At 51.9% G+C, this 25496-nt stretch overlaps 1 protein-coding gene across 4 annotated transcripts in view; it reads left to right on the top strand.

The window, feature by feature from the left end:
- Positions 1–25496, top strand: part of RBFOX3 (RNA binding fox-1 homolog 3) — a 527163-nt gene that overhangs the window by 357896 nt on the left and 143771 nt on the right. For 3 of the 4 annotated variants that reach the window (XM_054457210.2, XM_054457211.2, XM_054457212.2), the window contains exon 4: positions 21366–21405. The exons of the other annotated variant lie outside the window; for it this stretch is intronic. The gene's annotated coding sequence lies outside the window, so the exon portion shown is untranslated. The remainder of the gene's footprint in view (positions 1–21365; positions 21406–25496) is intronic. 4 annotated transcript variants of the gene reach the window in all.

Genomic DNA, 25496 nt, shown 5'->3' with positions numbered 1-25496 from the left:
CCTGCCCATGCAGTGTTGACTCAGCAGCTTCCTGAGGCTTCCTGGGAGATGCGGTCTCCAGGGGAAGATGGAGTGTCCCATTAAAGGCCGCTGGCTCATGCTGGCCTCGGCTTCTGGCTGCCTCTAATTTCCACCCTTGGTTCAAATGGACACAGCCTTGTTCCTGAGCACAGATAGGGGGCCAGGGCTCTGGGGTGGAGAATGGTGGCAGGGACTATGCCCCTGTGAGGTCACTTCTTTGAAGAGCAGGGCAGATGTTGAAGTGTCCACGTGTCTCTCAACAGCGTCACTGATGTCCAGCCACTGGGCTGAGACCCACCATAGTGAGTCTACAGCACTGTCACCCCAGACTCCCTCTCCAGTGCTCCTCCTCATGCCACACCCCCAGTACACACACACACACATGCACACATGTGACCACAGGGCCACTCAGCTCCCATTCTCTGTCCTGGAGGCAGCATCAGACTGGCTGGGAGGGGTGTGGCCTGGGCAGGCTCCATAGGAAAAGCATGGAGAGAGGTCAAGTTTCTGAGGGGTCAAGGGGTTGGCTAAGGAGCGGAGGCCAAGCAGATACAGGCCCTGGGGGCAGGAAGCCAGCAAGGTCCCAAGGAGAAGCTGCCTGCCCTCCGCTCTGACCCACAGTTCCTGCCCAGGATAGAGGGATCAGGCATGAGCCACCTTACCTCCCTGCCCCACACACATAGGCCTGCCCCAGGCCCTACCTAGAGCAAGAGTCTGGGGTGTTGCCAATCCCAACATGTCAGCCTGAAGCCCCACGTTGTCCTTAAAGAGTCCAGCCCATGGTGATAGCCAAGTGGCCATAACCTGGGCCATCCAGCACTTCCAGACGTTCTGGGACCCCTCTCAGGCCCAGCCAAGATAAGGCACCTGTTCACCTGGATACTGTCCAGGTAAGGCACCCACTCAGGCAGGGCGGGTTTTTCACAGACAGCCTGGACTGACACTGCATGGAGGGGCAAGTCTACGAATCGCCAAGAGGGCTCAGAAGTGGCCCCTGGTGGCATAAGACCAACCCAAGCTGGTGGGAGATCCTGGGGCCAGCACTGGTCACCAGCTGAGGGTTCAAGGGCTCAGCTTCCCGAAGCTCCATCTCTAGCCTTAGAACCCTCAGTCAGGGTCACCTACAGACTTAGCAACTCAGGGGCTTCCCTCCATCTATGTTCGGAGATCAGTGTGCAAGAGTCCAGCTGGTCGGTCTCAAGGCTGGGCCCTGGTGCCACGTGTCCTGGATTGGGGGGCAGGTTCGGGGGTGTGTGGAGCTAGGGCTGAGGGTCTCAGGAGTAAGGTTCCTCACCTGCTGCCACCTGGGGGTTGCGGGGTGGGCAGGGTTCTGAACGAGGCAGGAATAGGACTGGGCAGCAGCTGGCCTCTTCCAGACCTCAGGGGCCCTGCTCCCTACAGCCAGGACATCTGAGAGCCTTCTGGAAAATCACTTTCACTCTCATGAACTGCAAAACTCAGCAAATGACTTCTGTGAGGCTCCTGTGTCCTGGGTGCTAGCGATGCAGTGGTGAACTTGCCTCCCTGCCCAGGACCTGGGGGTTGCAGTGACTTCATTTGCACCATAGAGGACTCAAAAGTCCTGCCACCAGCTGAGGAGAAGGCTGCCTCTCATGCCCGCCCTCAGAGGCTGTGTGGGGGAAGAGGAAAGTGCTTAGGTTTAGGAACCTGACCTGGACCCAGACATGGGCTCTTCATCCATCTGCTACTATGTGACCTCAGGCGGGGTGCTCAACCTCTCTGAGCTTCCTCTGTGGTAATCCCAATCCCATGGCCACCCCGTGGACCATTGCTGGGAGAATTAAAGATGATGGCATGTGAAAACCCTCTAGGGCACTGCCCAGAACACAGTAGGTACTCAAAAAACAGCAGCTGGGCACCTCCCCTGCTAGGTACACTGCCATGCCCTCATCTGGGGACACCCCTGCCACCCTAACCGCAGACAGACCGGCCAGCCTAGGATTTGAAATTCCAGAGATGTCTCCTCTTTCCTCAGCACCCTCTCCAACCAGCGGCACCTCCTGGAAACAGCAACTCAGGGCTGTTGCTCACTGGCTCAAATGTGGCTTTAAAAATACATATCTTCCTTTGTGATTTAAAAAAAAAATTCATTTAATTAAAAATGTTGACATTGTGCCTGGATACCCCGCCAGAGAAAGTGGCTATAAATTAAACATTAGATCTTTAATGGTCCATAAAGAAATATTCGTTTCTGGTTATGTATATACTGGATATAAATAGATACAGAAGAGGTTTTTTTCATCTGGGCGGGGAGGCTGACTTTTTTTTAACCTCAGCTGGATAATCTTGTTAAGTGAATATAATTAAAGTTAAATTAATTCGAGTCGTCCCCGGCTTTGTGTCTGGATGTGTGTGTGGTGAAGGGCGGGTATTTGAGGTGGGGGGAAAGATGAGCCCCGTCTGGCTTTAGCAGCCCTTGAGGGAGCGCCAGGTGCATTGTGCTAGGAGGAGTCGTGGTTACCTCCCTCTGGGGTGTCTGTCGGCCGCCAGGATCTACTTGGGCTGAAAGAAGAAGGGGGACCTGAAACAGCCTTGTCAAGCGTTGCTTGTTCCTTTTTTCTTGCCCCTTCCCACAGAGCACCACCCCGCAGGGTCAGGGCCAGAGGCTCCATCTGGGAAGCAGAGGCTGCTCAGAGAGGGACTTGACTTTGCTGAGTGTAGACGGCAGAGAAGGCTGGGGGTTTGGGGGGCTGGGGCTTGCCAGGCGGGATAGAGGAGGAAGGGTGGGGTTGGCAGATTTGAGATCTTTCAGCTCCCTGCCCTCCTGTCTCATTAGAGAGGCAGAAAGGCTGGGTCCACGCCTCACTGTGGACATTAAGACCCAAAAAGGAAGGGAGAGGAGAGGGGGATTGAGAGGGGCAGTTGGCTGGGAGTGGTCAACACAGCCAGAGTGATGTGACACTAAGAACTTTCCAAGAGGACTGCATTAGATGTCGCCGTCGCAAACAAACGTAGCGGCTTGAAACGAGACGGATGGGTGGCCTTGCAGTTCTGGAGGGCAGAAGTCAGGAAGAAGCCTCACTAGTTTACCATCGAGGCACCATCATCAGAGCTCACTTCCGGGGGAGAGTCCACTGCCTCCCTGTTCCAGCCTCTAGAGGCCCCCGAACTCCTTGGCTCTCAGCCCCTTCCTCCATCCTCAGAGCCAGCAATGGCCACTGAGTCCTTCTCACATCACATGGCTGGCATCCTTTCCTGTCCCATCTCCCACAGTTAAACACCCTGTGATTACCCTGGGCCCACCTGGATACTCCAGGCTCCTCTCTCTGTTTTCAGGTTGGCCAATCAGCAGCTCTAACCCCATCTGCAACCTTAATCACCCTTTGCCAGGAACCCTAACGTGGTGGCAGGTTCCAGGGCATAGGACACGTGGGGCAGCGGGAATTATTCTGCTGAGCACGGGGGTCTCCTTTCTTCCTCCCTAGGGGAGGTTATGAGCACAGCCCCTGCCCCATGCACATAAACTTGGGAGCACTTCAGTCCTTTGGGGCCAGAGGGGCTGAATTATGACTTCTGCAGACGCTAGAGGTGAGATGGGGCCCTGGCATTAAGGAGCTGAGCACAGATCCCCTCACAGGTTCAAGGGGGAGGTGGACAGCTCAGAGGCTTTTAAAGTGGAAGCAATCCCAAGTGGTCCCATATGGGGTTAGAGCTGGGGGCGTGAGGGTCTGAGGAAAGATGATGAATCTGAAGAAGAGGTTCAGGTGGTGTCTGAGTGGGTGGAGTGCCCTATGCTATGGAGGTGAGAGAAGCATTCTAGGGTCAAACTGACAGTCAATGATGGATTGGAGGGTGGGGGAGGAAGAGAGGGAGAGTCAGAGTGGACCCCAGCTGACTTGCTCCCTTGGACGGGGATAGATCCATTGATTGAAATAGGGACCACTGAGCTAGGACCAGGTTTCTGGGAGAAGAACCTGAGCCTCAGACATGTGGGACAGAGCAGTCTGGGAGACATCAAGGGAAGCAAAAGGTTGGACCCGCAGGGACCTTGGCTGGAGTGGGCATTGCTGGCATCAGGGTGCAGGTTGAAGCCAGAGCTCCAAAGTTGCCTGGGGAGAAAGTAAAGGATGGAAAGAGAAGGGGCCCTGGGATGCCCAGTTACCCACTAGGCAAAGGCAGGAGGAAGGACCAGAGCCAAGGGGAAACCAGGAGGATGTGGGCCAGCCCAGGATAAAGTGTGCTTCCAGAGGCACAAGTCGTGGTCAGCAGACTCATTTCCTGCTGAGAGATGGAGAAAGACAAGGCTGGCTCAGGCCACCTGGTCTCCAGGTGAGTAAGAGGCTGCTGGGTAGAGTGAGAGGGCTCGGTCTTTTCAGGCAGGGAGGGGAAGGATCCAGGAGTGTGAGTTCAGCCACTGGGGAGCTGTAAGACACTCTCCTCAGCCTGAGGGCAGACCCTTGGTGGGGGAGCGGAGGGAGAAACAGGTGGGCAGGTGGGTTGGTGCCAGGTGTGGGCATCCTCAGCCCCAGGCCAAGAGGTCTTGAACCTTCCCCAAGCCTGTGGGCAGCTGTGAAGTGTACAATAGGGCAGAACCTGCCATGCAGCCAAGTTGTCTGGCCACTGCGTTGAGGCTGGACATGGGAGCTGTAGGGTTTCTGAGCCAGGATCAAGTTCAGAGGCTGCGCCATGTTCTAGGAAGAGAAGGGGCCTGAGCCATGTGGATTTGTGGGTATCGGAGGTCACACAGGCACAGAAGGTGTTAAGGAAGAAGAATGCATAGGACCTAGAGACAACTTGGGTGGGCACTGGAGACAAGGGAGGGGAAAGGGTTGTGCCCAGAGATCTGAGTTTGGGATGCTGGATCAATTTCAATGAGTTTAGGGGTGCTGGATCAATTTCAGTGAGTTTGGGGGTGCTGAATAAACTTTAGTGCCATTGACTATACTGGGAGGGGCAGGGGTAGAGGGGGTTTCGGGAGAGGCCCTCGTCTGTTCTCTGTCCCACATGTTGAGTGACTTTGGCACCAGTAACCAGGTATTAAGATCTAGGAGGTACCAGAGATCTGGATTGTAAACCTACATGCAGGAGTTCCTGGTGGTGGGTGGCGGATAGAGCCAGGGCACAGAGAGCATCCAGGGTGTGTCGCTAGGACCAGAAGGGGACAAGGGAGAAGGGGAGCTGCTGAGGAGGCTGAGCTCACATCAGAAACAGGGACAGGCTGGGCGCGGCAGCTCACGCCTGTAATTGCAGCACTTTGGGAGGCAGAGGCAGACGATCACCTGAGGTTGGGACACCAGCCTGGCCAACATGGTGAAACCCCGTCTCTACTAAAAATACAAAAATTAGCCGGGCTTGGTGGCACATACATGTAATCCCAGCTACTCGGGAGGCTGAGGTAGGAGAATTGCTTGGGAGAACCTGGGAGGTGGAGGTTGCAGTGAGTCACTGTGCTGCAGAGCGAAACTCAGGGAAGAAAGAAAGAAAGAGAGAAAGAGAGAGAAAGGGAGGGAGGGAGTGAGGGAAAGGAAGGAAGGAAGGGGGAGGGAGGGAAGGAGGGAGGGAAGGAAAAAGAAATGGAAAGAAAAGAAGAAAGAAACGGGGACAGCCAAGCACAGGAGTGGCTGCAGAAGGGGGTCTTGCGGAGGATACTGTCCTGTGGCACCTCAATGCTCCTTTATTTCTATAAATCAGAGGTCCTCAAAGCCTGGGAGGGCATATGAAGCTCAAGCAAGCATGTTTATCCATTGAGGCAAATGTTCATTCAGTATCGGCCAACCAGTGAAGCTGGGTCTCCCTGCATGGTGCTCCTGCCCACGCCGAGTGATCGGCTCATTTAACCGCCCTCATCAGGAACTCCTCCTACAACAAAAATTATTTTTGTTATTATTCTTTAAAGTCTGACCGTGAGCCCCGGGGCCTTGGGAATGTCCATGTAAACACATTCACAATTTATCATGTGTTCCGTCTCAGCAAATACCTTCTGCATGAACAGAAGCCAGGGAAGACAGCAACTATCTATTATTAAATAAGCCGAACTGTCGATACAGGCACAATCTGCAAATTAGCTGCTTGTCAATGTGGGTTAGTTGCAGACAGACGTTCACCGGGACATGGGTGTGATAGAAGTTCCTGTTCACATTTCACTTCTGAGACCGTATCCAGTAGGAGACTGAAATTGATCATGTGAGTAAAGATGTATTAATCCCGAAAGGCAATTGCTGAGCAGTAATAGTCTTTCTCAGGCGGCTCCGGCAGTGGAGACTCTGAATCCAGTTGAGCCAGCAGCCTCTGAGCTGCACCAAGCACTAAGGAACTCCTTACCAACAGGGAAGCATTACGGTTTCATCCTTAAAACTGGCTCCCTCTTGCAAGAGCCAAAGCGATGCCAGGGATGCCAGCAGGTGCAGCTAGGATGGTGAGGCTGGTGGGGATCTAAGGATACCTGGACTTTGTTTTAATGGGGTAAAAAAGACACACAGATACAGAAATGACTGGCATGGTGGAAGAAGCCTATCTAGGGACAGATCCCTAGAGACAGGGAGCCCGGCATCAGGGACACACAGGGAGGCACCAGGCTTGGTCGGGAGGCAGAGGGAATGGGGGTTCACAGGGGCAGGGGTCTTGACTGTGGTTTCCCTAGGAAGGAACGGGCGAGGCAGGGGAAGTGGTTTTGGGGCTGGCTGGTTTGGATCATTTCAGTGAGCTCTGGGCTATGGGGCTGGCTCTGATTGTCTGTACCTGGCTCTGGGGTCATTAGGACAGGTGAACAGTCGCCAGGAGCATGGGACCCCGATAGAGGCAGGGGCTTGGGGTGTGGGATCTGGTCGGCCGGTTTGCAGGTGAAAAGCACACCCCAAGCCCATTGTTTGCTGCCTCTCGGAATCTGTTACTTTGGAAGGAGCCGTCTCCCCAGGGCCAGCAAGGCTTCAGATGTCAAAGCATCAGAATACAGGAAATAAAAGACAGTGACTGCAGCAGCGTTGGAGCCAAGCGGGCCGAGACACAGGGAACAGAGGGAGGTGGTTATGAGTGGGCTCTGACTTTGTTCACAGCTCAGCATCTCACTAGCCAGAATCTGCCGCCCAAGCACAAATGGTGGCTTTGAAGACCTGAGCATGCTTGGCTTTTGACGCCCCAGCAAGCAGCAGTTCCTGAGCCGAGTCCCTAGCTTCAGGGTGGTTCCAGAGATGGTTTTGCAGGGCTTGGAAGGGTTAGTGGTCTCAGGAGTCCTTTGTCAGCTGCAGGGGGGGCAGCCTCGCTCTGGGCTCTGGCCCTGCTGGCTGAAGACCCCACCGCATGCCAGCCTATGGAGGCAGGTCCCAGCTCAGAATGGGGGCTTGGCAAGTCGCAGGCAGGGGCCCTCCCACAGAAGAGGCAGTGGATGTGAACCCTCCAGCTGCCCACTGAACTGCAGAGCTCTGAGACCTCCAAGAAGGAGAATCTCTGCGGAGCTGGGGCTTGCTGCTAAGACAGGCTGGATGCTGAATGGCTCTGCGTGGCAACACCCAACACTTCCTGCCAGCCTCAGTCCCCAAAGAGAGTAAATCGATGGGGACCCCCATTGCCCCAGCTCCTCACCTGCACCTAGGGACACAAGCACCCCCCGACAGGGTTGTGGGGTGAGAATCCTCCGGAGGAGATGTACAAGCACTCCGGCCGTCACTGCGGGGGGCACCCAGCACAGGCCCAGGGTTGTGGGGTGAGAATCCTCCGGAGGAGATGTACAAAGCACTCCGGCCGTCACTGCGGGGGGCACCCAGCACAGGCCCAGGGTTGCCCGTGGGAGCTGCTCTTGGTTTTGTTTCGAAAATCGTTACCTCCCAGGGAAATTAGCTTAGGTTGGGGAGTGCAGTTTAACACGTGGAAATGATGCTGCATTCATTCAGGTTTGAGCCTCCTCGCGGGTAGAAGGCATCTTGGTGCAAGTGAATCCCACCAAAGTCTCTAAGGTCCCCCCACCCTGCCAGGGACAGACATCTGGCTTTTAATCACTTCAAAGCCACCAGCCCTTGACAGGCACCTGTAGTCCCAGCTACTCGGGAGGCTGAGGCAGGAGAATGGCGTGAACCCAGGAGCGGAGGTTGCAGTGAGCCAAGATCGCGCCACTGCACTCCAGCCCAGGGGACAAAGCAAGACTCCATCTCCAAAAAAAAAAAACCACACACACAAAACAAAGCCACCAGCCTTTTCATCACTTGGGGCCAAGAGGTGCAGAAGTCTTCCTGGGGTTTGTTCCAAAAGTCCCTCCGTCTCCTGTGCCCTGGAGGTAGAGGAGAGCCCCGCCCCTTCTGCCCTGTTTGGGTGAAACCCACAGCCCAGGATCTGCCCCCCGGAGCTCACTGCATCCCTGAGTAGCTCCTGCTCTGACTGCCTCGTGTGGCTCTGTTTCCTCCCATTGTGGGCCAGGCACTGTGCTAAGGGGTGGGCTGCCTTTTATCCCCACACCTAGAGGTGGGTCCCACTGTCACCCCCGCTTTTACAGGGGAGTAAACTGAGGCACTTCGACATTGAGTAACCCATGGGAGGTTTACCAACCATCCCAGCTTGACTCAGAATGTGGATCAACCGCCAGATCTAAGTTCCAAGCACAGCCAGGGTCCTGCCTTGCCTTCTCTTCTCTGGTGCTGGAAGAGCAGCAGATGCCCCACCCTGTGATTTTTCCCCAGATGCAAAACTCTGCATTGCTTTTCTCTAATTCTACAAATGCTTATCTAGTTGTTGCCTTAAGTTAAAACAATACAGGGGCCAGACATAGCGGCTCACTCCTGTAATCCCAGCACTTTGGGAGGCCAAGGTGGGCGGATCACTTGAGGTCAAAAGTTCAAGGCCAGCCTGGGCAACATGGTGAAACCCTGTCTCTACCCAAAATACAAAAATTACCCGGGCTTGGTGTGCACACCTGTAATCCCAGCTACTCGGGAGGCTGAGACAGGAAAATCATTTGAACCTGGGAGGCAGCGGTTACTGTGAGCCAAGATCGTGCCACTGCACTCCAGCCTGGGTGACAGAGTAAGACTCTGTCTCAAAAAAAAAAATACGATTATGTTCTGTGTGTGTGTCTACCTGTGGCATTACCGAAGCCAGCCGGGGTGGGGAGATGAGCTGGCCATATCTCCCACCTTTCGTCCTGGGCATTTTTAGGACCCCTGCCTGGCTCCCGTGGGCTCCACAGACCAGCCATTCTAGCACCCAGCCTCCAACACACTTGGCCTATTAGCTACTTTTATTTTGTAAGTAGGTTGATGGAGACGGATTTCTGAAAATCTTAGAGGAATGAACAGGTTGGTTTCTTAGGGTATTTGCTCAGGAAATGAGATTTTGCCCATCTCCCAAAGGAGAAAGGACATGTCTAAATTATTGATAATGAAACACGCTCATCTAAGAAGCCGGCATTCTCCAGCTACCTGCGTGCTGAGTGGTGCCGTCTGCCCTGTGTATTAACTCGGCTCCCTTTCCTGTCTCCACCGTTCTCCCCCTACCCCCATCCCATTGGCACTGCTCACAGCCACACTTGGGCAGGACCTAACCCAGCATCCCCCGCAACACTTCTGCTGGGAGGCCGCGTCCTCGGTCCAGCCACATCCCTCTCTGCAGAGAGGTGGTGCCTCTTCAGGTCTCAAAGAGTTTCCATCTCTCCAAGGGATGTCGGATGGGTCTTGAGATCTCACCAGCGTAGGAGAGACATCCCGGCTGTGCCTGTGAACGTAGCCAGGCTGGCTCTCCACACTCGGGAGCAGGGGGACAGGTGCAGCAGACAGCAGCCAAGTGGGGACTGGACGGCCATCTGGACACCATCATTGCTGAACTCTGTCTCAGCTGAGTGTTGGAGGGAATATGGCGTGCAGCGCCAGCTCCGGAGAGAGCAGCTCAGACAGGGACTCCGCTTCCCTTAGGTTCACAGTAGAAGGAAGAACAGCCCACTCAGCGTAATCAGACACCAGCAAGGGGAGATGACCAAGAAATCCAGAAGCCCAAAGGTGTCCATGGCCCACAGTCCGCGAGCAGTCGGGGGCGGGACTGTTCCTCTCAGGCAGCGCTGTGCCCTGTGCCTGGCTGCAAGGCAGGGAGGGAAGGTGGCTCTCCCTGAGGCACACAGCCCCCTGTGGCATCAGGGAGGACTTGGAGAATGACCTGAGGCAGGGTCGTTTCAGCTTTTGTCCATCTCATTCTATAGGTGGTTTTCCATTGTCATAGCCACATAAAATCAGACGGAAGCACGTCAGCAGATAAAAGTCAAGGTCAGACAATGGAAGACAGAGAGGGCAGGAAAATGAGGCAGTGGGGCTTTTCGATACAACCAGCAAGGTTGAGCCACAATTTTTTTTTTCTGACATGCTCGTGGCTGAAGCAAAATGGGAAATGGGGCCAATGACATGATTCTCATTGTCTTAAAAAATGGATTAAAATCCAAAATGTTCCGCCGGGTATGGTGGCTCATGTCTGGAATCCCAGCACTTTGGGAGGCCGAGGTGGGTGGATAGCCTGAGCTCAGGAGTTCGAGACCAGACTGGGCAACGTGGTGAAACCCCGTCTCTACTAAAATACAAAAATTAGCCAGGCATGGTGGTGTGCATCTATAATCCCACCTACTCGGGATGCTGAGGCAGGAGAATCGCTTGAACCCAGGAGGTGGAGGTTGCAATGAGCTGAGATCACACCACTGCACTCCAGCCTGGGCGACAGAGTGAGATGTCTCAAAAAAGAAAATCCAAATGTTCACCTGCAGACAAATGGATAAACAAAATGTGTTGTATCCATATAATGGAATATCACTCAGCCTCACAAAGGACTGAAATTCTGACCCCGGCTGCAACAGGGATGAACCTTGAGGACATTATGCTGAGTGAAATGGCCACAGGCACAAAAGGACAAATGTCGTCTGATTCCACGTAAATGAGGGTCCCTAGAGTAGGCCGGGTTATAGAGATAGAAAGTAGAATGGGGGTTGCCAGGGGCTGAAGTGGGGAGTGAAGAGTGGGTGTTTAATGGGGACAGAGCTTTGGTTTGGACAGATGAAGAAGTCCTGGAGATGAGTGGTGGGAATGGAGATGAGCGATGGGAACAGGGATGAGCGGTGGGAGTGGAGGTGAGAGATGGGAGTGGAGGTGGGCGGCGGGAGCAGGGGTGAGCGGTGGGAGTGGGGTGAGCAGTGGGAATGGGTGAACAGTGTGAGGTGCTTCATGCCACTGAACTGTGCACCTAAAGATGGTTAAGATGGTACACTTTATGTTATGGGCATTTTACCACAAAAAATTCAAACCAAAAAAGTGGCTTCCAAATAAACGTAAAAGGAAAAACCATTTTCCGGGGGTCCTGTGGTCTGAACGGTCTTTCTCTGGGTCCGATTGTGTGAGGCCACCGTGGCATGTGGCCTCTAGGTCCCTCTAGTCTGCCCCATTAGGAGTACCAAACCAGCCTGGACAACAAGGTGAAACCCAAAAATGAGCCGGGTGTGGTGGCGTACGCCTGTAGACCCAGCTACTCGGGAAGCTGAGGTGGGAGGATCACTTGAGCCTGAAAGGCGGAGGTTGCAGATAGCCAAGATGGCACTGCACTCAAGCCTGAGCAACAGAGTGAGACTCTGTCTCAAAAAGAAAAGAAAAACAAAAAGAGAAAGGGAAAGGGAGAGGAGGGAAGGGGAGGGGAGGAAGAAAGAAAGAAGGAAAGAGGGAAAGAAAAGAAAAGAAAAAAGAAAAGGAGGGAGGAAGGAAAGGACGGAGGGAAAGGGAAGGAGAATGAAAGAAGGAAAAGAAGGAAGGAAGGAATGGGAGAAAGAAGAGAGGAAGGAAGGGAAGGAAGGGAGGGGGGGAAGGAAAGGGAAGGGAAGGGAAAGGAAAGAAAGGAGAATGAAAGAAGGAAGGAAAAGAAGGAAGGAAGGAATGGGAGAAAGAAGAGAAGAAGGAAGGAAAGGAAGGAAGGGAGGGAGGGACGGAGGGAGGGAAGGAAAGGGAAGGGAAGGGAAAGGAAAGAAAGGAGAATGAAGGAAGGAAAAGAAGGAAGGAAGGAATGGGAGAAAGAAGAGAGGAAGGAAGGAAAGGAAGGGAGGGAGGGAGGGAAGGAAAGGGAAGGGAAGGGAAAGGAAAGAAAGGAGAATGAAAGAAGGAAGGAAAAGAAGGAAGGAAAGGGATAAAGGAGAGAGAGGGGAAGGAAGGAAGGAGAATAAAAGAAGGAAGGAAAGGAAGGACAAGGAAGGAAGGAAGGACAAGAAGGAAGGAAAGGAATGGGAGAAGAAAGGAAAGAGGAAAGAAAAGAAGGGAAGGGAAGGGAGAAGAGAAGGCTCTAGGAGGGGCACGTGTGACAGTGTTTGCGTGGTCAGGAATAATGTCATGGAGAAGTCGTGGAAGGGCAATGACCGTGAAGAAAGGGCCACCGTGCTCTGGGAACCAGGTCCAGCAAGCCCAGAGTGAGTAGGGTGCAGGCAGGGAGTGAAAACCAGGCCCACTGTGCACCCGCAGCCCTCGCTGGCACTGTCCTGAAGGTGGGGAGAGTGGGTGGGTTACTCTCCTGTGGCTGCCATAACAGATGACCACAAACTGGAAGGCTTCATACAACAAAATTTATTCTCTTACTGCTCTGGAGATAGAGCCTTGAGGTCTGGATTGCAGGTGTCTCAGGGCCCTGCTGTCTGAAAGTTCTGGGCAGGTTCCTTCCTTGTCTTTTCAACTCTCCTAGCAGTTTTCAGCGCACCCTAGCCTGTAGATACATCACTCCAATCTCCGCATCGTCACACACCCTCACCCAATGCATGTCCCTCTGCATCCTCTCCTCATCTGACGAGGACCCCGGGCATTGGATGTAGGGCCCAGTCTGTTCCACTATGACCTCATCTTCACTAATTATATCTGCGAAGAGCCTATTTCCAAATAAAACTCAGGATGGACATGGACTCTGGCGACACCGTTCTGCCCCGTGCGGTGGCATCTCCTCCACGTGCAGAAGGCCGAGGGTGTCTATGGATTGTTGAGATGACCCAACTCTGGGCTCCGGCCCCTTAAACTTGCCTGTCTGGAGATGCTCCAGGGCAGGGATGCCAAACTGGGCCTCCCACCTGCCCCCTGCCTCTGGGCCTGCAGGCCATTTCTGCATCCTCAGTGGGGTCTCTGTCTCCTCCACTGCCATCTGCTTGGTGGCATTGCGCCTTCTTGTCTTGGCTCTGCCCATTGGAAGTTGTGTCAATCTTGGCAAAATTCCTTCTCTGGGCTTCTGTTTCTGAGCCTGGCTGACCCGGGGACAGGTGGGGGATATGCTATGGTGTCCGTAGCACAGCTTGGGTGTTGTCAGGGATGCTCAGGGGTGGGCCAGTGAGTTCAGTTCAGTCTACAGGTGTGCGCTAAGTTCCGCTCATGCAAAGCCAACACCTTCCCCATGCCCTCCCACCTGAGGGCAGCCAGGTACCTGCAGACCTCATCCCACCAGACAGAACCTCTAATATATCACCCAAGCAATTGACTGTGGTCGACTCCACAGTCCCAAATGACACCCCTGGGCAAAGGCACATGGGCCTTGCAAAGCCCAGCACAGCTGGAAGAGTCAACTGGCCACAGCAGGTTTGGGCTGATGTTGGGCATTGAGGCTGCACACGTCCTGGGGTGGGAGGCAGGTTAGAGTTAGATCCGGAAATGAGCAAAAGTAGCACAGTGGGTTTGCTCCCGGGGCCACGTTGGTTTGCCCCCTGCTCACTCTGACGCTCCAGGGTTTATCCGGGAGTGCTCAGCCTGAGCAGAATAATCAGCTGTAAGCACAGGTTTGTGGTCAGGTGGGTCCCGACGCAAACTCCAGCTGCAACCACTACCGGCTGTGGCATTTAGGGCAAGCTGCTTCACTTCCCCAAGCTTCAGATTTGATGTCTGGAAACTGGAAGTGATCGTAGTACCTGCCCCCTAGGGTGGTTGTAAAGCTGAAATGACATCATCAATGGCATAACCCCAGAAAAGCACAGTCCCCAGCAGGTAGCCTGGCATGCATTCAGCAAGCGCTAGGTGTGCATGCTGCTGTCACGGGGCCCACAGCAGTGTCCATGCAAGCAGAGGAGGAGTAAGGCCCCACTGGAGCACAGCTAAAGGCCTAGAGTGCCTGGATGGACCTTGAAGGTGGGACTCCAGGCAGGTTGCTGTGGAGCCCTGCCCGGGCTTCCTGGGAGAGGAGGCAAAACTACTCTGAGCACAGCGTATATCCCCTAACCCCTGCCCTGCTGCCCTGTGGAGGCCCAGTAAGGGGTGACCCTTCCCACAGGCCTAAGTATGGGCTGTGTGCTCAGAACCCAAAGCCACTCCAGTGACCACTGTGATGGCCAGAACCTGCCAGAACTCCCCGGTCTCCCTAATGGTGACAGTTTATGGCTCTGAGCCATAAGCCAGATCCCCTCCCCTCCCCTCTCCTCTTCTCTCCCCTCCTTTCCTCTCTAAAAGCAAATTTCTATTCAGAAGAAGGAGGAAAACATCACATTAAATAGATGTGGCTCTTCTGCTCTGATCACCATCATCACAAGCCAGGTTTAAGCCACCCACAGTTGATTTTTTATTTATAAAATTGCACCCTTCACCTCCAGTTCCCCTTAGGGAAAGAGCACAAATAGATCGTTTCATAAAATCCGAAGTAACACAACAAGAGAGTGGTGCATGGGGAGTTTCTCAAAGCTGCCTCGAGGACCCTCCACACAGCCTGCCCCCCTCCCCCAGCCCCCGCCCAGGGCTTCTCAGGTAGCACCCCCTCCACTAGCAGCAGCAGCGTGCTGGGAACCAGAGCTCCCGAGGTCTTTCCTGGCACCAGTGACTCTGCTGCAGGAACTCGTACAATGCCAAATAAATCCATAAACTAGGTCCAAGTACCATCACTGCACATTTAGGAAAACACGGAAGAAAAAAAAGCAAAGAATCGAGTGAATACGTGGAAGCTGTGTGTGCTGCACTAAAAGTCGGTCACTCCCCAAAATTCCTATATGGAAGACCTAATCCCTAAGGGAAGATATCTGGAGATGGGACCTTTGGGAGGTGATTAGGGTTAGATGAGGTCATGAGGGAGGGTCCCTTGGGCAATGGGATTAGTGCCCTTACAAGAACAGACACCAGGGAGCCTGCTTTCACGCTGCTTCCTTGCCATGTGAAGACACAGTGAGAAGGCAGCTGTCTGCAAGCCAGGACAAGAGCCCTCACCGGCACCTGACCACGCTGCTCCCTAATCACAGACTTCCAGCCTCCAGAACTGGGAGAAATACATTTCTGTTGTTTAAGCCAGCAGTCTATGGTATTATCATGGCAGCCAAAGTGACAAAAACCTCTCCCTGCTTCAGACAGTCGAGCTTCCTCCCGCGCAAACAGTTCCACGTGGTCACAGTCACCTTCCTCAGCACCTTCCACATCAACATCAGTTAGGTGTGCTCCCCTAAACCCTGGCACCAGGACAGGCCCCATTTTTCCCTGACCCTCTTCCCAGCCATCATCTGTGGCTGATTCGGTTGTCCTTGCCAGTGGAGTTAAGAAGAGGTGCAGGTGTCCCAAAATGATGGAATCTCCACATATCACCTCCCCAGAAGTGCAGGATGATGTTACGCAGAGGGCTCAAACTTAAAGAGAAACAGGCCGGGTGCCATGGTTCACACCTGTAGCCCCAGCACATTGGAAGGCCGAAGTGGGAGGATCACTTGAGGCCAGGAGTTCAAGACCAACCTGGGCAACATACTGAGACACCCCCGATCTCTACAAAAAAAAAAAAAAAAGATAGATAGGTTAGATAGATAGATAGATAGATAGACAGATAGATAGATAGATAACCAGGCATGTTGGTGCATGCCTGTAGTCTCAGCTACTTGGGAGGCTAAGGTGAGGAGGTGACTTAAACCCAGGAGATCAAGGCTGCAGTGAGCTATGATTGTGCCACTGCACTCCAGCCTAAGCAACAGAGCAAGATCCTGCTTTAAAAACAAATTTTTTTAATTGAAAAATTTAGGCCAGGCGCAGTGGCTCACGCCTGTAATCCCAGCACTTTGGGAGGCCGAGGCGGGCAGATGATGAGGTCAGGAGATCAAGACCATCCTGGCTAACATGGCGAAACCCCATCTCTACTAAAAATACAAAAAAATTAGCCAGGCGTGGTGGTGGGTGCCTGTAGTCCCAGCTACTTGGGAGGCTGAGGCAGGAGAATGGCATGAACCTGGGAGGCAGAGCTTGCAGTGAGCCGAGATTGCACCACTGCACTCCAGCCTGGGCAACAGAGCAAGACTCCATCTCAAAAAAAAAAAAAAAAGAAAAATTTAAAAAATAAAGTGAAACAGACCAGGAGAAACATCAGAGTATCCTTTTTCTCATCTTGGTATCAAAGGTAGGAATGTGTCCCTAATGGGGCTGACTTGAGGTCAATGATGTATATTCAGTGCCTGACACAGTAGATGCTCAATAAATAAGAGACATGATGGCCACTGCTAAGAAATTGAGTTTATCAAAGAGCCGGGGATACATCCATGCAGAAATCCATGTTTCGCTTGCTCTGTGCCTTTCTAGACCTTCCCTGTAATCAAGTAACTTGCACCTATCTGGGGAGAGAAGGGATGTATGTGTGACGGCAAAGCTGAAGGACCACCGATCAGTGGGAGTGGTCTGATTTTGACATGAGGTGTTTTTTATCTGGCCAGTTGTCTTGCATGATCCACTAACGATGAGTTTTACTAATGGACACACGTGCTTTTCATTTCAAGGGCCACACAAGCAAGCCCCAGTTTAATTTCTGAAGAATGAAATGTTTTATGGACAGAAGACAGCTAGGGTTAAAGGCTTTGGGAGGTGGGAGACTTCCGTCGTTTGGATGGAGTTCAATAAAGACAGAATCACATGTCCTTGAGGAGAATTGCAGGGAAAAGCCCACAAGGACCTCGTCTTTGGAGGGACTAGTGCGAAGGTGGGAAGTTGAACTGTGAGTCAGGTGGAATCAAGGGGCCTAAAGGAGAGACAGGACAGAGAGGGAGAACATGAGAAAAGGCCTCTCCAGGTGGATAAATGCACATCTGTGGCTGGGATTCCCCAAGAGCAAAAATTATTCTCAAAGGATCCAATCCCATGCTTCAAAACAGGGGTCCAGCTCTGACCTCTGGAGTCAAACCCTTACCTGTTACAATTTCATTCCTTTGTTCGTTCATTCAGCAAACATCCACTGCCTCCAGTCCATGGTGGCCCCACACCAGTGTCTGGGGACACCAGGACCTCTAAGATATGGCCTCTGCCCATGGGGGCATCACATTCTAGTGGGAAAGCAGACCAGGGGCTCCACACTGGGCACTCACCCCAATCACAGCCCTCCCTGCTCCCCCGGGAAGAGTGTGGAGCTGTGCAGTGCCCCGCCATCTCCTGGGGGCAGTGGGCAGTGTGGAGTGGACTCTGGGAATGTGGAGACAATTTGAGCCTGACAGGCGGGTCTTGCTCTGTCTGGGCTTTGCTGAAGGGTGTGACTGCACGTGCACTTGGGGAAGTCGGCACCACTGTGCTGATCCCTGTGTTCCTCCATGAACCTGATTCACGGAGGCAAAAATTACCATAATTGATTATCCCGCTGAGCAGCTGAGAGCAGTGTTTGCTAACAGTGAGGCTGAGAATCAGCTCCGTGTTTCATGACCCCGGGAGCACGCCCGTGGGATGTCATCCAAAAGGCCCGTGGAATGGGAATGAACCCGGGGGTCCTCTCTCCTTCCCCCGCCCCCAGGATTTGGTAGGTGGGGCAGGGACCAGAGACATAGAAAATGCTGGGAGTGCAGAAGAGGAGGGGGAGCCGACATTCATCTCAGAAACACGAAGCCAGGCGCCATCCCAGGGAGGGGCAACCAGGCCACCGCAGGAGTTGGTTGCTCCCAAATTGTGGGCTGCTCCGCACAGAGACCACCTTCCTTTCCATGCACAAGGGCCTCCGGGGAGGCGCAGGGACTTTCATGACCCTGGAGGTTGTGTGAAAGGATGGAGGACGAAGCTGGGCTCGGGGAGCTCCTGGCCCAAAGAGCCAGGAAAACAGATTGGACCCTGTGGTTGAGGCATCAGGCTCGACCGGCTCTTTGACCATCCCTCTGGTTCTGGAGCTTTCAAAAATGGGGACTCTTTGGTGATTGAAATGGGGCTCAGCCCCTGGGCCTCCAGATGCCACTGCAACCCCGGGGTTCCCACAGTGCAGGTAGGACATATTTCACCTTGACCAAATAAAGACACTCGTAAGTGTGTGACACATTTAAGAGAGCTCGAGGGATGCCAGCAATCTCTCAGGAGAGAAGGGTTGGCAGAGGCAGAGAAGCTGGGGTGGATGCGGTGGGGTGAACAGGGAGCTCTGCCAGCTCCCATCTGGGCTGATGTGGCCCAAAGACTGGGAATTCCAGAGCCGAAAGGAGTTACTGTGCTGGGAGGAAATCTAAGGGCTTGGGCACAGAGCCTGGGCCAGTAGAGGAGAAGGGACAGGGGACACGGAGGTGTTCGGGAAGAGAGGTGAAGCCCTGAATCTTTGGCTTAGTCCTGCTTCACCCTCAGCCCACGGGCCTGAGCCTGCCTCTAGCAGAGCCACAGACGTACCCTTCCAAGGCTCCGGACCTGGCTCCAGATCCAAATGCCTGGCTGTGTGTTTGTTCAGTGGGGCTGGATTCAATGGAACCAAATTGTATTGAATTGGTAGAAGAACTCACTTCAAGAAAAGAAATCACCAATAAGAAAATCCAGCTGGGTGTGGTGGCTCACACCTGTAATCCCAGCACTCTGGGAGGCTGAGGCGGGTGGATCACCTGAGGTCAGGTGTTCAAGACCAGCCTGACCAACATGGTGAAACCCCATGTCTACCAAAAATACAAAAATTAGCCAGGCATGGTGGTGCATGCCTGTAATCGCAGCTACTTCGGAGGCTGAGGCAGGAGAATCGCTTGAACCTGAGAGGCGGAGGTCGCAGTGAGCTGAGATTGCACCATTGCACTCCAGCCTGGGTGACAGAGCGAGACTCTGTCTCAAAAAAAGAAAGGCAGCAGTTGATGCAAGCCACTCAGATGACACATTTCCTTTCGAAGTGACTCTCACTGGCAGTGCCTTCCAATCACACCTGCCCTTCTCAGCGTCACTTTGTGAGCTGTGTGTGGAAACAGCTCCATGGGCCAGAAGTTACCTTTGCCATTTTACTGGGGAGGAGAACAGGGGCTCCATGGGGCCACCTTGGAAATGGCCAGCCCGGTGCCCAGTTCAAGTTTAGCTGCTCCTTGGACCATAGCCCTCCCTGATGCGGCTGGGAGGGACCCACCTATGACGTACCCAATACTGCCATTGTGATCTGCACAAACTCCAGCAGGGAAGCCAGGCCCTGTGCAGTTCAGTGTTCTGTGGCCACGTTCATCCTCATTTCCCACAGGGTGGGGTATTTCTTTCCACCTGTGGGTGAGACAGACAGATGGGGTAACCTGCTCTGGAGGACGGGCCGGCTGACCCAGTTACTGTGGCCACAGTCGCTTCACCAGCTGGGGCCTTGGTTTCTTTATCTGAAGAATGGGAGGAGTAAGAAGTGTACCTGCCTGCTAGAGCTGTTGGGAGGGCTGAATGAAGCAATGTACAGGAGGTGCCGGGCTCATAAATCATGCAAACTAAATGACCGTGATAACCTTTTTTTTTTTTTTACCTTTTTTTTATTATTATACTTTAAGTTTTAGGGTACATGTGCACAACGTGCAGGTTTGTTACATATATATACATGCGCCATGTTGGTGTGCTGCACCCATTAACTCGTCATTTAGCATTAGGTATATCTCCTAATGCTATCCCTCCCCCCTCCCCCCACCCCATCAGCAAACTATCACAAGGACAAAAAACCAAACACCGCATGTTCTCACTCATAGGTGGGAATTGAACAATGAGAACACGTGGTAACCTTTTTACGGTGATGTGGATGAAGACGGTGGTGGTGATTTTTCTACATCTGAAGAAAGAGGCCCAGTCTGACCATCTTTCAATTCCAGAAGCTTTTCACTTGCTTTTATTTTTTACACTAAGTTTTAAAAAATACACACACGTACACATATGCACGGGAGGCTGGGGGCAGGGAGTGGCATCTTAACAGCTATGGATGTTCTTTTTGGAGCAACAAAAACGTTCAGGCATCAGAGAGCAGTGGTGATTGACAGCAGTGTGAACGCACTCAATACCACTGAATTGTACATTTGAAAATGGTTAAAATTGTAAATTGTATGTTATGTATATTTTACCACAATTTAAAAATGTGCAAGTCATGTACACAGAAAATTATGAAACGTTACTAAAATAAAGGAAGGAAATCTAAGTTTGTTTAAAGCACACTATACACACACCCCTTTGTTTCTAAACTCCTCAATGACCTACTAAGAAAAGGAAGGTGTCCAGGCACTCGTGTAAAGTCCCAGGCCCCGGTGAGCTAGCTTTGTGACTTAGGCAAGAGCATGTACCCTGGCCCCGGGCCCTGGATTATAAAGTGAGTGAGTGGTGGTCCTTGCCAATTGTCCGTATCACTGAGCTGTTCCTGCTGCTGGTAGGTGCACCTGATTCACAATAACACACAACAATTGCCTCTATAATTGTGTGCTTGGTGGGATTTAGAATATGCTAAATGACTTTTCTTTAATAATATAAAATGAATGTGCAGGCCGAGGCGGGTGGATTGCCTGAGTTCAGGAGGTTGAGACCACTCTGGGCAACATGGTGAGACCCCATCTCTACTAAAAATACAAAAACTTAGCTGGGCGTGGTGGCACACCTGTACTCCCAAGTACTCAGGCGGCTGAGGCACAAGAATCGCTCGAACCTGGGAGGCAGAGGTTGCAGTGAGCCAAGATCGCGCCATTGCACTCCAGACTGGGTGACAGAGCGAGACTCCAACTCTAAAAACAAATAAATAAATAAAATGAACGTGCGTGCCATGACCACACTCAAAGTGACCCCCGCCCTACACCTGGAGAGGAGGAAGCAAATCCCCACGGCATGGCAGAGGAAACCCAGTGTGAAACTAAACGTCACCATCAACAAGCCACAAGGCCTGCGTTTGTGGACAACCTCAAACCAGGCTGGGGAGTGCTAGGAGAATAGGAAGGGGATTGCTTAGAGTTTGAGGTGGGGGAAAGAAAGGAACATCCAGAGTCGCAGAGAAAATGAGTCTGAAACCTCTGGGTGGCTGGTCCACCGTGCCCTGTTTTGCTTTATCTCTGCCTGTTATCTAAACGCTGCCTCCCAGCCATGCTTGAGATGCAGATGGCAGCCAGAGATGAACCCAGGCAGGTTTCCTCGGACTCCCAGGGAGATGATGTTTCCACCTCCAGACTTCCCTAGTCAATGAGCAAATAGCATCGCCAGCAACCAGATGCATGATGACAACATTGATTGTGATTCTCTCTCCTTTCTCTCTTTTTCTTTTCTTAGAGAGCCCAGAGTGCCTCGGGGAAAATTGGCTGAATAAAAGGTATAAAGACTTTCTCTATTTTTCCTGAATAGTTTTTGACAGATATGAGCATGTTGAACATCTTGGGAGCTGCAGATAATGAAAGCCAGGAGTTTCTGGGGTTTCCCAGCCACTGGAGGGAGGAAGAGTTTGGGGGCTGTGGAGGGAAGGCTTGGTGCCGTTTAGTACCTCTGTGTCGTCTTCTCTCTTGTCCCCCATGGACGAGCCCAAAATGTGCTGGGAAAGGCAGGACTGGGGGCCGGAGGGGCTGAAAGGGAAATGGATAAATGGGGTAAGGATGGAGGATGATTGTTTTTAGGCAATTCTGGCTGGCCCGAGAAGCAGTGTCACCACCTTCCTGATCCTTTCCCTCCCCCAACCCCATGGTCCTCCACCCCAGGTGCTCCGTGCATGGCCACCCATCCCTCAGGCAGCCCCAGCTTGCTGGTCCAGGGTGGTCTGACTCATCTCCATGGCCCGGTCTCCTCGGGGAAGGGGCTTCAGATACGGGCTCAGTTCCCAGTGTTGACCCTCGCTGGGGGACTGGCTACTACCGCCTGAGCCCATTGGTCCATTGCACCGTACCTCCAACCCCCATTACCCACCTGTGGCTGACCCCCTCCACAGATTCACTTGCAGAGTTTACTTTGGGGAGATTATTATACAAGTACGATGCTTCTGGACTTTCGATGGGGTTATGTCCTGATAAACCCATCATAAGGTGAAAATATTGTAAGTCAAAAATGCATTTAATGGACCGGGCGTGGTGGCTCATGCTTGTAATCCCAACACTTTGGGAGGCCAAGGTGGGCAGATCACCTGAGGTCAGGAGTTCAAGACCAGCCTGGCCAACATGGCAAAACCCTATCTCTACTAAAAATACAAAAATTAGCCGGGCATGGTGGTGGGTGCCTGTAGTCCCAGCTACTGGTAGGCCGAGGCAGGAGAATCACTTGAACCCGGGAGGCGGAGGTTGCATGAGCTGAGATCACACCACTGCACTCCAGCCTGGTCAACAGAGCAAGACTCCAACTCAAAAAAAAAAAAAAGCATTTAATGCCCCCAATAAACCCAACAAACATAAAGTTGAAAAATTCAAAATCAATCTTAAGTCAAACCTTCGTAAGTTGGAGATCATCTGCAATGTATATTTAGCGTGAACAAAATTAGAAAATGCAGACTTGCCACGTGTTGGCAGCCATCGGCCCTCAGGTGGCCTCTCTTCTGCTAGGTCCTGGGTCTTGGGTGGTGTGTGCACAAGGCCAGCGCTGCGTTTTTCAAAAATCAGGACCGGAAAGTAGATCCGTCAGAGTATGAAGTCTTCTTCAGCCAAAACTAGAAAAGTTGGGCACTCTTTTTGTACCGCGTTTGCCCTAAGCCCACCCTTGGCTCAGAAGTGGGCACTGACCAAATGACCTGGAGCTAGACCTGACATTAGAGCTAGACCTGAGCTAGACCTGAGCTGGGTTCTTCCGTCCTAGAAGCAGGTCACCTCGTAGCCACTCAGGCTGAGGGCAGAGGCAGCTCGGGCTCTGCTCCCGGTTCTCCGGCTTTCCAGCAGGAAGAGGACAAAGAGACAGAACCCAGGGGGTCCCCTTCACATGGCCTCAGGCTTCCCACAGTGGGCCGTGTGTAACAGGGTCCCCCCTACCGACTGGCTGCCCGTGTGTGTCAGGGTTAGATGCAGTTTTCCGTGGGAAAAGACAGGAAGGCCGCCGGGTGTTGGCCTCACAGGCGCCCCCAAGTGTTCACCATGAGGAGGGCAGCAGCCTTCACACAGCCGCCTCCTGAGATGCCGCCGCTGTAAACTGAATCTATTTTACAGGGAAGCATCAGAAGGAGACCCCAGGTGAGTCGTTTGTAGAATAAAGAATCCATTTGCCGGGCCGGGCGCGGTGCCTCACGCCTGTAATCCCAGCACTTTGGGAGGCCAAGGCGGGCGTATCACCTGAAGTCAGGAGTTCAAGACCAGCCTGGCCAATGTAGTGAAACCCCGTCTCTACTAAAAATACAAAAATTAGCCGGGCATGGTGACAGGCACCTATAATCCCAGCTACGCGGGAGGCTGAGGCACGAGAATCACTTGAACCCGGGAGGCAGAGGTTGCAGTGAGCCGAGATTGCACCACTGCACTCCAGCCTGGGCAACAGAGCAAAACTCCGTCTAAAAAAAAAAAAAAAGGAATCCATTTGCACTCTATGTATTGATGCAGTCATTTGCCTGGCCCTGTAAACTTGGATTTTTGCACGTTTGTTTTTTAAATAGCTTTATTGAAGTACAGTGGGGGTATGATAAACTTCACAGAGAGTATGCAATCTGATAAGCTTTGATATATATGTATACCCATGACACCATCACCACCATCAAGATAATGGATGTATTCATCACCCCCAACCATTACATTGTGCCTCTTTGTAATCTCTTCGTCACACCCCACCCAATCCCCTCTTCCAAGGCAAGCACTGACTCTGCTTCTTGTTGCTGTAGAATATGTATATTTTCTAGAGTTTTATATAAATAGAATCGGAGCATCTGTGGTCATTTTTTGCTTGGCTTCTTTCACTCCTCATAGTTATTCGGAGGTTCCTATGTGATGCTGGACATAGAGATACTTTTCTCCTTGTTCTGGCCAAGTAGTATTCCACGCTGGGATTGAGCTACAAAGCGCTGACTCATTCACTCCTTGAAGGTCATTTGGGCTGTTTCCAGTCTGGGGCTGTTACAGATAAAGCTGCCGTGAATATGTGTGTGCAAGTCTGTGCATGGACATATTCTTTGTTTTCTCTTGGGTGAAATGGCTGGATCTCAACGTAAGTATATTTTAATGCCCTAAATAAGTGCCAAACAGTTTTCCAAAGTGGTTGCACGACTTTACATTCCCACCAGTCGTGGGTGAGAATTGCAGTTCTTCAGCCTCTGCAACCCTTGGTGTCATCAGTCTTCATAACGTTAGCCATTCGGCTAGGTGTGTAGTGGTAGCTCACTGTGGTTTTAGTCTATATTTCCCTAGTGACTAATGATGTTGAGAATCTATTCATGTGGTTATTTGGCATTTATTATGTCTTCTTTGCTAAAAAGTAAAGAGACTTTTTTTCTCCTATGCTTTCTTCTCGATCTTCTATAGTTTCAGGTTTTACATTTAGTTCCACGATTTATCTCAAATTAGCTTTTGTGCATGGGGCAAGCTATAGATTGAAGTTTATTTTTCTCCATATGGATGTCCAATGATTTCATTATTACTTATTAAAAAGATCATCCTTTCCCCCATTGAATTGTCCCTGCAGTCCTATCAAAAATCAGTTGTCATGTGTATGTGAGTCTATGTCTGGGTTTGATATTCTGTTTCTTGGATCTGTTGGCCTGTCTTGATGCCAGTCCTGCCACAGCTATTACAGTGATTGTTATGGCTTCCTAGTAAGCCTTAAAACCAGGTAATCTTCCCGTTCTTTGTCCTTCTTTTTCAAAGTTGTATTGGCTCTTCTAGGCCTCTTACATTTCTATATGAATTTTAGAATTAGTGTGTAAATTTCTAAGGAAAAAAAAATGCCTGCTGGGATTTTGATCGGGATTGAATTGAATCTATAAGTCAGTTTGAGGGATTGATATGCCCATCTCACCTCGAATTGTAATCCCCATGTGTCAAGGGCAGGGCCAGGTGGAGGTAATTGGACCATGGGGGCGGTTTTCCCCATGCTGTTCTCGTGATAATGGGTGAGTCTCACGAGATCTGATGGTTTTGTAAGTGTCTGGTATTTCCCCGCTTGTGCTCATTCTGTCTCCTGCCGCTCTGTGAAGAGGTGTCTTCCGCCACGATTGTAAGTTTCTTGAGGCTTCCCCAGCCATGTGGAACTGTGAGTCAACTAAACCTCTTTCCTTTATAAATTACTCAGTCTTGGGTATTTCTTCATAGCAGCATGAGAACGGACTAATACAGCGATCATTGACATCTTAACAATACTGGGCCTTCTGACTCATAAACAAGGTATTTCTCTCCATTTATTTAGAACTTCTTTAATTTCATCAATGGTTTATGGTTTTCTGTGTATGGATTTTGCACATCTTGTCTTAGATTTATGCCAGTGTCATTCATATTTTAATGCTTCTTAAAATGG

Source organism: Pongo pygmaeus, chromosome 19 (genome assembly GCF_028885625.2).
Source record: "Pongo pygmaeus isolate AG05252 chromosome 19, NHGRI_mPonPyg2-v2.0_pri, whole genome shotgun sequence".
NCBI classification, from domain to species: domain Eukaryota; kingdom Metazoa; phylum Chordata; class Mammalia; order Primates; family Hominidae; genus Pongo; species Pongo pygmaeus.
The sequence above is the reverse complement of the archived record's forward strand: the minus strand, read 5'-3'. Positions and strand labels throughout refer to the sequence as shown.